At 41.8% G+C, this 12193-nt stretch overlaps 1 non-coding gene across 1 annotated transcript; it reads right to left on the bottom strand.

Moving 5' to 3' along the window:
• Nucleotides 1-524: 524 nt before the first annotated feature.
• On the bottom strand, nt 525-631 carry LOC142205354 (U6 spliceosomal RNA). Its single transcript, XR_012716368.1, has one exon. It is a non-coding gene; the product is annotated as a U6 spliceosomal RNA (small nuclear RNA).
• Nucleotides 632-12193: the final 11562 nt, after the last annotated feature.

Raw genomic sequence — 12193 nt, 5'->3', positions numbered from 1 at the left:
TCTCATATGTAATTGTTTGCATTCTATTATTTTCATGTATATGTTCTGGTTCTCTTAGGTTAGTTGAGTTTATGGACCAACTATTACACCTTACTATTGTTCCTGAAGAGACTGTGACATAAATGTGCAACAAATTCCATCCCCCATTGCCTATTGCTTTTCTTTCTAATACAGTTCACACTTGACAGGCTACCATGGTACATGACTGCGGGTGTCATGTCAGGTGACAGTAACATTATTATTCTGTCGTCTGTCCATGTATCTTGTCCTATCTTTTCATAGATGATATTAGGTTGTATCTTCTTACCTATTGTTAGAGCCACTATATTTGCATTTTGCATTCCCTTGTTCATCATTTCCTCTTTCGTTTTTTTTCCTGTGGCACCTTATTTTGGGATACAGAGTTTTATAAGCCCTCACCAGTCTGTGATGCATTCACAAGACTTTTATACAGGTTTATGATATGTAAGGCTGCTTTCACACGTAGTAACACTCCGCTCATTCTTATTTATTTATTTATTTTTTTAAATATGGAACGCTTCACGAATTTGCGTGTCATCCTTGCGCAGGGGCCATGCTAATCTTCTCTGTATCGTTCCAATTTTAGTATATGTGCTGCCGAAGCGAGCACAACACTCCGCTCATTCTGATACGTAAACACTTGTCAGAGTGCGCAATGTAAAACAGAATCCCATTGACTTCAATGGGTGCCACCTTACGCTGTATCACATTGAAAGCAATAGTTAAAAAAGCCTCCCATTGAGTTCAATGGGTAGCGCTCGTAAGCTGGCACCCATTGAAGTCAATGGGATTCTGTTTTACTGCGCACTCTGACAAGTGTTTACGTATCAGAATGAGCGGAGTGTTACTCCATGTGAAAGCAGCCTAACATATTATAAACGGCGAAACAGTTTTTTTTTTTTTTTTTTTTTTTAACTAGACACAGTCAGCCATTGCTTTTCCTTTCAACAGAATTTAAAAAAAAAATAAATAAAACTCATGAAACAGGCCTGCACAGGAATGACGGTTCCCTTAACTTAATATTTTGTTACACAACCTTTTGAGGCAATCGTTGTAATCAAACAATTCCTGTAACTGTCAATGAGACTTCTGCACCTCTCAGAAGGTGTTTTGGCCACTCCTCATGAGCAAACTGCGCCAGTTGTCTTGGGTTTGAAGGGTGCCTTTTCCAGACGCCATGTTTCAGCTCCTCCCAAAGATACTCAATAGTATTTAGGTCAGGGCTCATAGAAGACCAATTCAGAATAGTCCAGTGTTTTCCCCTTAGCCATTTATGGGTGTTTTTAGCTGGGTGTTTTGGGTCATTATCCTGTTGCAAGACCCATGACCTGTGACTGAGACCAAGCTTTCTGACACTGGGCAGCAGATTTCTCTCTAGAATCCCTTGATAGTCTTGAGATTTCATTGTACCCTGCACAGATTCAAGACACCCTGTGCCAGATGTGGCAAAGCAGCCCCAGAACATAACAGAGCCTCCTCCATGTTTCACAGTAGGGACAGTGTTCTTTTCAACATATGCTTCATTTTTCCGTCTGTGAACATAGAGCTGATGTGCCTTGCCAAAAAGTTAAATTTTTGTCTCATCTACTCATAGGTTATGAGGGGTACCAACAATTTTGTCCACGTGTGTGTGTGTGTGTGTGTGTGTGTGTATATATATATATATATATATATATATATATATATATATATATATATACATATATAAAATGTTTTTTATATACTGCACGTATTGTATGACATTCTTCTTATCCAGAGTCAAAAAAGTAGCACCAAACAGTCCCCTTAGTTTACCACAGTTCAGACACATTACATATGTACACAGGATTAAAAGCAGAGGTGAGAACTCGTACATTATACATATAGTCATGGTGACTAGACATTACCAGAATAGACTTCTTCTAAAAGGCAGTCGAAGCCGAGGTCTCTGTATGACAGAGATAAAGAGCTGCCGTATCTTTCTATGAAATTATATCTATATTCTAAGAAATCTGCAGCGGTCGTGGGTTTCAGCTACCACAGACCTTTTAACTCTTTCCGGTAGCAGTTTTTTATGATCTGTGTATTTTAAAACTCTTACTTGCCCGTACTGAGTTTAATAAAAGGAAATTCACCTAATAACATGGAAAGTTTAAAAGACAAATTATATTAGTTTATTTCCTGTAAACCAGGAAGGGTTGTGTCAGTAATCCAATAGCCTTGAGTATTGTTTGCTGTTCATATTAATGTTACATGAGTATTATTTAGTTGTCTTTGTGGTCAGATATTTTACATATTAAAATGCTAATATTTTTCATTAAAACCAGAAGTATATTGTCCGTCCATCTCCAAGTACTGTCATTTTAGAGGAAGTTTTCTAATGTTAATATATAGAGCAGCGCTTCCCATACTGTTTGAGTCGAGGTGCACTATTCAGGACAGAAATTCTGTAGGGAGCACTGAACATATTTTACCTAAAACCTACATAGGTGCCAAAGACAACGCGCGATATTAACGATGGGGGGGATTTCTAATGAATCGATACTAGATATTACATTTTCGTTCGTTGAACACATCTGGCACATTTGGCTTCACTAAGGGCGAGTTCACATCTGCACCTGTGCGCGCTTCAGCCAATCCGGCATGTTTCCGTCTTCTGCCCCAAGAAACTGGACAGGGGACAGAAACTTGGCAGTCAGTTTTCAAACCCATTCAAATGAATGGGTTTGAAAAGTGAGCGCCCATGAGCGTTTTGTACCTCTTCACTGCAAAACTGTTTTTTTTTTTAAACTGGGCACAAAGTCCTGCATGTCCAACTTTGTCCGGTTAAAAAAAACAGTTTTGCCACGGACAGGTACAAAACGCTCACGGGTGCTCACTTTTCCAACTCTTTCACTTGAATGGGTTTGAAAACTAACCGCCAGGTTTCTGTCCCCTGTCCAGTTTCACAGAAGATGGAAACCCAGCAGGATTGACTAAAGCGGAGACCGGACACAGGTGTGAACCCGCTCTAACTCTTCCACAAAGTCTTCAGCCTGTCAAATTATTTCAACATCAGTAATCTCTTCAACACTGCAATTGAAAAGTCGTATCACCCAAATCTGGTTCTGGATAATGACAACATCCATATTTTAAGTTTTTAACATACCGTATTTTTCGGACTATAAGACGCACTTTTTTTCCCCCAAATTTGGGGGGAAAAGAAGGGTGCGTCTTATAGGCCGAATGTGGCGCCTGGCACCCGCCGTAATAGAGAGGCGGAAGCCGGCAAGTGATAGACGCCATTACAGGTGCCGGGGCCTGAGACATCGCTGCCCTGCCCTTCATGAAGCCAGCGGCGGGAGGAGTGATGCTATTCCGCTCCTCCGTGCCCCCGCTGCTGGCTTCATACAGGGCAGGGCAGCGATGTCTCAGGCCCCGGCGTCTATCCCTCCCCGGCATCCGCCTCTCTAGTACAGCGGATGCCGGGTCAGTATCAGCGGACCCTTCTCCCCCGAACCTGTGCCTCCCCCGTACCTGTAAAGATGCAGGTCGGCTCCTGCGCGGCGATATCGCAGGAGCCGACCTGTTCGGGTGACAGCCGGGAGCCTAATGAGGCTCCCAGGCCTGTCACTGCTGTATTAGTATTGCGGCTGGTCTCTATGACCAGCCGTAATACTAATAGACAGAATGTCCCATAGACGGCAATACAGTTGTATTGCCGTCTATGGGACTTGCGATCAAGTGACCGCAGGCTCAAGCCCCGGGGGGGGGGAATAAAATAGTAAAAAAAAAAAAAGCTTTAAAAATATATAATAAAAATATGAAATAAATAAAAGTTCTAAATCACCTCCTGTCCCTAGAATATATATATAAAAGTAGAAAATCATATATCATAAACCACCGTTTTTTTTTTCAATAAAAGGTGATCTAAGCAATAGATATTCTCCAAAATGGTATAACTAAAAAGTACTTCTGAACCCGCAAAAAAAAAACACCCTATACATCCCCGTACAGCTGCAGGGTCACCTGTCAATGTGGCCTTGCAGCTGTTGCAAAACTACAACTCCCATATATTAAATATTTTACCAGTTTTTGCTTCAAAATTTTTTTTCCCTATTTTCCTCCTCTAAAAGGTGCGTCTTATAGTCCAGTGCGTCTTATAGTCCGGAAAATACGGTAATATTTGAACATGCCTGTTGGATGTTGAAGCTGCTGCTCTTACTGGAGGGTCTGTGTCAGGGCTCGTTCACATCTGCATAAAACAGAGCAGGAGACGGAAACCCGCAGGAGTCTTTCTCACCCATTCATTTGAATGGGTTTGAAAGATGCCGGCCGTGAGTGGCGGTGAGCGTTTTATTCTCTCCGCCGCGAAACCGGGTTTTATAATCCGGACACAGAGTCGGACATGCAGTACTCTGTGTCCGGATTAAAAAATCTGGTTTCGCGGCGGAGAGCATAAAACGCTCACTGCCACTCACGGTCTGTGCTTTCCGTCTTCTGGCATGCAGAAGACGGAAAGCACAGAACGGAGAGTAGAACGCAGGTTTGAACCTAGCGTAAGTGGTATTAACTGCTTTTCTGAAGGATCCAGTCTTTAACCAGCGATCCATTGCTGAACAACCAAATTAGGAATGTTTTTCGAATAACATGTGATGAATAACTGCAAATACTGCACAAACTAAACTGACACAGCAAGGATCGAGTGACCACACAATACGAGCGTGAAAGATGACTAAAGAACTTCCATCTGTAGGTACAGTTTGTTTTGCGAATATAAGAGACTGGCGTATTAAGCCAGAAAGAGCGGTCTGAGACCAGTTTGGAAGTGCCGTCCGACTGTGAAGCGTTAATCCGCTGGCCTTGTGTATTCGCGAACAGACCGTAGTGCTGCGCCAGTAGAATATTAGGAGTGCATGTGAACCAGTATTTTAAATTTGAAACCCTTCACATTTATCTATTTTTTATTGTTAACCGTTTATTATCGCCATATCGCGGAGCAGCTGTAGATGGTTCACGGAGCACAGTTTGGGAAACACTGATATAGAAGAACAGCATAAAAAAAGAATCTAACACTATAAAAAGGGCATAAATGAAGAGGCAAATAACATAAAACTGATAAGAATGCAGCTTGTATAAAGGATTGGTAAAATCTTTCACATTTATGTATATAAAGCTGAAAAAAATGCAACGTAACTAAGGGTGAGTTCACACTACGTAAACGGCAGCTTATTCTAAACCTAAAACACGTTCAGAATCAGCGGCGTATAAAGCAGTTCCATTCATTTCTATGGGAGCCGGCATACGAGCGCTCCCCATAGAAATGAATGGGCTGCTTTTTTCACTACGAGCACTCCCATTGAAGTGTGTGGGAAGTGCTGGCGTGTACGGCTCGGCATGAGCAGAGCTTGCCGTACACGCCGGCACAACCCATTCACTTCAATGGGACTGCTCGTAGTGAAAAAAGCAGCCCATTCATTTCTATGGGGAGCGCTCGCATGCCGGCTCCCATAGAAATGAATGGAACTGCTTTATACGCCGCTGATTCTAAACGTGTTTTACGTTCAGAATAAGCTGCTGTTTACGTAGTGTGAACTCACCCTAATAGTTAATTCTGGATGATATATTTGGTGTATGTTTAGGCCATGGCCCTACTTGGCAGAAGCAACCCGGTTTGACCACGACGGAATCGCTGTGAAAAAAATGCGTCATTTTACAGTCACAGCAAAGTGAATGGGATTTTAACGAATCTCATCCCCACGTGGTAAAAACACACAGTAGACACTTGTAGCATTGTTGTTTTGCAGCATGTCAATTATACCAACAGAAATGTTTCCCTATAGGTATAATAAAAGAAGAAAGTCCACAGAGGAAATCTCTGCATATATTCTGTGGAAATCGCGGCAGGAAGAACCTACAATACATTGTCGCTACGGTTTTTCCCGCAGCGCTTTTTTTTGCTGCGGGACGCAATATGGAGCCTTAGCCTTAGACTGTCTAATCTCCGTTTACACCATTTATTAGTTGACTCACTTTGAGACAGAATTTTTTGGCACATTGTGGTCCATTTAAGCCACGCATCTTTTTTATGAGATTACACACCCACATGCATAGCAAGTCTACAGTTTTTAGCCCAAACTAGGTGCGCCAAGATGCACCACATTGTGCCAAAGATTGCCACATTGCATCACCATGCTCCAGCATCTAGTTGTAACCTCAATAGTAAATCTGGGTCAATGCATATCATAGTGAAAATGGGACATGCTATTGAAGGACTGGTTAGCCACTTCAGAGAGTAGAACATTCATTACGGTAAGTATTTTATAAATATCAGTAAAGATCATATAGATATACGTTATTTTGAGCAATGTTCCTGTGCACAGCATTTCTGTGAATTAAGTGTTGACTGTGTGATAGAAGACTTCACAGCTATAGAGGAAGTATGCTATAGGAGAACATTGACAGCATACACACAAGTGCCAGATGTGGCTACTGTTGGCACATGACTGTCTGTCTCCTGTTTTTGTTGTCAGATGGCTCATACATCAGCTGGGCATTAGTCTAGCCTTCCAACCAGTTAGCATAAAATAGCAGCTTCTTGTGACAGGGTGTTTACAGGACGATTAACAGATAATATTACGGATCCATGTTTGCATTTGTCATTTTTAGTTGTAATTTTGCAGTTATTCTGACAAGTTGCTGTGTGTCTATAATAATGGGAGGCAGGGGCATAACTGGTAAAGATTAAGCCCCATAGCAAACTTTTGACTTGGGGGCCCCCTCACGGCATAGCCTTTTCATGGCCCCCATGCAGTATAATGTCCCATTTACACACACTATAATGTCCCAAAGTGGCCCCTCCACACAATATTATGTCCCATAGTGGCCTGCACAAAGTATAATGTTTCATAATTACCTCCATCCGGTATAATGTTTCACAGTGGCCCCTCCACACAGTATTATGTCCCATCGTGGTCCCTCCACACAGTATTATGTCCTATTGTGGCCCCAACACTGTTCGTTGCAAAAATTTGGGGATCAGCAGAACCTGAAATATGTGGACACAATACCCAGGAACTGTTACTATACTCTGGTTTTTTTTTCAGAGCCCAGAGTATAAAGGTCGGAGGTCCAGGGCAGGAAAATAGGAACCAGTAGTACTTACCTCTCCTGGGCTCTGCCGTGATTCTCTTCAATGATGTCACAGACGTAGGTTACACGAGTGTCAATATGTGTTGGAATACCGGTCTGACCCATGTGACATCTGAGACTTCACTACAGAGGCTGAAGACTGTATGGAGTATAATAGGTGAGTAATACTGTTTTTTATGTTTTTCACCTTCCTTGGGCCTCTGATCATTATTCTCCAGGGTCTAAAGAGATCCCAATGTATGATGATAGCAGTATCTGTTGGGGTTCGCGCAACAAATTCTCTTTCCACTGGCCCATGGCCTTACTTACCAATCCCTAATCTTACCTTTCCCTTCTTCCCTCCAGGGGGGTCCAGCAAGAAATGACATGCACACTGGAGAGCAGAAAGGGAGGAAGAGGTAGCCGTGAACAGGAATGGGGATCAGTAAGTAAATAAGACCCATTACCTGCTGGGGTTACTTCAGCAGGTAACGACGTATTAGAAAAAAAAAAAAAGCAGCAGGGCAATGTGGCAGCCCTATGGCCCACCGTGCCCCCTAAGGACCTAGGCGCTGTGGCAGCCACTATAGCTGCTACCGCGGTACTTACACCACTGTTCGGAGGACTTTTAGTGTAGCTGTGTCTGTACACAAGTGTATCCTTATGTCACCTCATCTAGCATTTACTATTTATTCATGCATTTATCTACTATGGCTCAGTTAGTTTTGCTATTGGTTCATTTCTAGCCATGTGACATCACACTAACCATCATCTTTTGGGTTCCATGTTCCGTTTCTGCCTATGTGAGCTTTAGCACCATGTTTCTGTTTTAGTAAGCACTATGTGTAATGTCTTGCTTTACCTCATATATACTTAATGGCTTGAAATGTCATTTTCTGTCATTTTAGTCATTAGCTCAGTCGCTTATATCATATGCATGTAACATCTGACCTGTACAGCCCTGTTCACTTTTTGGATTACTCATGTCACTTCATACTGACACTTAATACAGTGTTCTATGGCATGCAGTAGACTTCTCCAAACTTGTGTAGCACTTTTAGTATGACTTATGTGGTTGAGCTACACTGAATATTAAAACTGAGACAAGATGTAGGTATTGTATCAGTCACCAGTTATACGATTTACTTGTCAAGTTCTAGTACTGACAGACCAGATTTCAACACCCTATAGCATGTTGCCTGCAGATAAGATTGTATTTCCCATGTACCATGTAGATTTTAAGGCCTCAGCGGAAGACTAAGCTGTCCATAATAATGAAGCCATGCTTTTATGAGCCACCCTATGTCCATAGACAGCATCATCCTTGGTCCAAGCTGGGAAGAACTTGCAGAAGTAGTGTCTAAAGGGTAAATGCTTAGCAAAAGGAAACAAGTAAATTTACTTTTATTGGATTAAAGAAAAATTATTTAAGGAATGTCCACACTACCATAGTGAATATATTTTGCTCTCATTCTTTATAGGATGAGAGCAACGGACATCACTAACAGTAGTGTGAACCGAGCCTTACAATGTTATATTCCATTTCAAAGTGGAATTAGTATTGAATATTTTGTTTCAGTTTTTTTCAATATTGTTACCTGGAAGAACATAAAAACAAAGCAGCTCGTATAACAGAATGACCTGACTTATGTTGCATAATACAAACTTGTGCAGAGATCCGCATCACATGAACCGAACGACTGAACAAGAACAAACTGTTCTGAAATAATTCTAAATGATATCAAGTACACAATGTGCATAAAATACTGAACCTCAAGATAGCGTTGAAAAATTGTCAACAATTCACGCCTTTCACTCAGTTGAAAGGCGTAAATATGTTTTTGTTTTTTTTTATTAATTCAGAGATGCATCAGGATACTCATAGTTTTTAATGCTTACATGGACAAGTGGTTGACAACAGAAGACTCAGAAGGGGCAATATGTTTCCTTAAAAGGGAACTGTCACCAAGTACAAAATGCTACAACATACATCCATTGATTGCCACTCAACCATGATCATTTTAGATTTTCTTTTTAAATCCTTGGCCGAAAGGACAATCACGTAAGAGGCCACAGGAAAATGCGCAGTCAGCGCTTTTGGTTGAAGACTTGGAAAAGAGGCGGTCGCGAGAAGAAGATGGAGGGTCTCGCTGTAGCATGTACAGGCAGCACAGGGGACGCCCTAAATTCTGTTAGAGCACAGGGCGACCACCCCCAGTGCTGTCTGGAGACTCAATTGCATACAGTGAAAACCGTAACTATCAAAGGAACAGCGGCATAGAGAAGCTTCAACACTTTTTGTCAAGGTGACAGGTACCACGCCCCCTTGTTTAAACCCCACCCCTTAGCTGCCAAAACACTTTTCGTCAATACGCCCCAACACGCCCCTTTCCTTTGTGTTATGACAGGTTCCCTGCCCTCTTCCAATCCTCCTAATACCCCTCTAGCCACCCGTCCACCCCTAGCAGATGTCACAGGCATGTCTGAATAAGTCCCCTCTTCCACCTCAAAATCCGCCTGCAAAAATCTCTGTGTGAACATACCCTAATAATGTCTATTAAAGAGGTTGTTCACGCTAAATAATATTTTCCAATTAGGCCGGGGAAGTGAAAAAAAAACAAACATACTCTCCTGTCCCCATGCTCCGGTGTCCCCCCAGGGCGGTCCAGTCAGCTGCCTTCTTGCCTTCTTGTTGATGAATTTCTCGTCAGCTGTAATTTTCCTGGCCGTAAGTCCTATGACACATGTGACTGCTGAGGCCAATCTATCCACTTCAACTGCTGGCCATATAACACTATTCTCATCACTTATATGGTCTGTTTGAAGCTCAGTCCCATTCAATTCAATGGGGCTGAACAGCAACAGCAAGTACAGCTACTGTATAACATTGTGCTTTTTTCAGTGACAAGACCATATTTGTCCAAACTCTGCTTCTCTTCAAACATTTGATCCCAGCTGTGGAAGGATAGGACCTCAATCCTAGGCCCTATTCATATCTGCTTTCAGGTTTCTGTTGGGGAGTCTGTTGGATACCCCCCAAAAGGAAACCTATAATAAGCAGTTACCTAAGGAAATCCACGGACCCCATAGACTATAATGGGGTCCATGTGTTTTCTGCTTGGTTTTTGTACGAAACGTGGAGAGAAAAGTGATGTTTGTAACCTTCTCTTTTTTGGCTACATCAGGCCGCGCTGACTATATTACATCGGTGTGTAAGGGGTGTATAGTTAGGTGTGGTGCTATATTACATTAGGGTATAAGGGGGTATATAGTTAGGTGTAGCGTGGCGATTAGAATGAATATGATAAGTCTCTCATATCACATATAAGGAGCATGCGCCCTGCCTAGCTATACAGTCAGGTAGATATATGCCGGGACGTATCTTATGAGACATCTATGCATTACATTATTATGGTAGATGCTAAAAACCCAATCAATTTATAAGCTAGTGGTTGTATACAGATTAAGCAGAGACAAAAATTAAAAGTTTTTAAACGTTTATTCAACAGATAAAGTGTTACAGTGCATATAAATTTAAAAAAAAATAGTTATCACATTTACATTATACAATGATATACACGTGATCAGTATTTACAATTTACAAGCTTAACCAAGAAGATTATAGCATGGTGCACAGAGAAAAACGCAACGTTTTAAAAAGTTTATTCAGCAGATTAAAATACTACACTATATAATAAAAGGGCTGACTCGTCAGAAGAATGTACTTACATGGCTTTATCCAACATCTGAACCATGGGTGATAAGATTGGGTGGACCTCTACCAGTCTAATACTTGTTATATACCTAAGAGGTAAACTATAGGAGGAAAAGTAAAAGACCAGGTACATTAAATGAGGACTGATATACCCAGAATAGATTTTAAAGAGACTAGACCCAATTCTAACAAGTGAGTTTATACTTCTGATGCAGAGCTATAGATAATAATTCTTTGTCTACACTTTCATATAGCACTGTCTATCACTGGTATAAATGTGAGGTTCTTAGCGCACACTTCAATAAACTGTGCGAGCCCATCTGCCACGTCACGGCGACCTCATTCAGATGGGTCCCTACACTAAGACTTTATGTGTTATACCCCTGCTACAGACAAGACCCCAGAGATCAAGTTCATAGAGACTGTGCTGTAACAGTAAGTGTATAAGAAAGTAATCTCCTCTCCTATATATGAAGTGTTAGTGTAGGGACCCATCATAATAAGGCCAATAAGTGGGCGATGGGATCAAAAATGTCATGTAAAATATAACATATTATATAACATCACTATAAATAAAATATGGTACTCCAACATCCCACACCAGGACGGTATAAATGCCTGCCAGTTTTTCATGGAAAAGCGAGGTATGAACGCTGAATCGGTGGTGAAACTGACAAAATTCATCCTTACTCACAATTACTTCTCCTTTGGTGACTGCATCTATTTACAACGGACCGGCACCGCAATGGGGAGCAAAATGGCGCCACAGTACGCTAATCTCTTCATGGCCAAGCTTGAGAGTGACTTCCTATCCACCTGCACCATTAGGCCTCGGGCCTACTATCGCTTCATTGATGATATCCTAATCATTTGGACCGGGTCTGAGGAACAGCTGAAAACCTTCCATGAACAGTTCAACCAGTTCCATCCCACCATCAACCTGACGCTCAATCACTCCTTCTCCGAAATAAACTTCCTGGATGCAGTCATCAAGATACAGGACAACAAAATTGAGACATCGCTGTATCGGAAACCAATTGACCGCCCTACGTACCTAAGATGGGATAGTTTTCATCCTAAACACATAAAGAACTCCATTATATACAGCCAGGCCATCAGATACCATCGCATATGTTCAAACCCTGCAGATAGGGACGAACACCTTGGGGGCCTCAAAAACACATTCTTGAGGCAGGGTTACCATCCAAGAACAGTTGATAACCAAATCACCAGAGCCACCAGGATACCAAGATCGGAGTTATTAAAATACAATACCAAACAGGAGAACACTCGGGTACCCCTGGTTGTCACATACAACCCCCACCTGGAGACGCTGAGAGGAATCACACGCAAATTACATCCACTACT

This window comes from Leptodactylus fuscus, chromosome 5 (genome assembly GCF_031893055.1).
Source record: "Leptodactylus fuscus isolate aLepFus1 chromosome 5, aLepFus1.hap2, whole genome shotgun sequence".
Classification (NCBI taxonomy): Eukaryota; Metazoa; Chordata; class Amphibia; order Anura; family Leptodactylidae; genus Leptodactylus; species Leptodactylus fuscus.
This window is presented reverse-complemented; position numbering and strand designations above follow the sequence as displayed.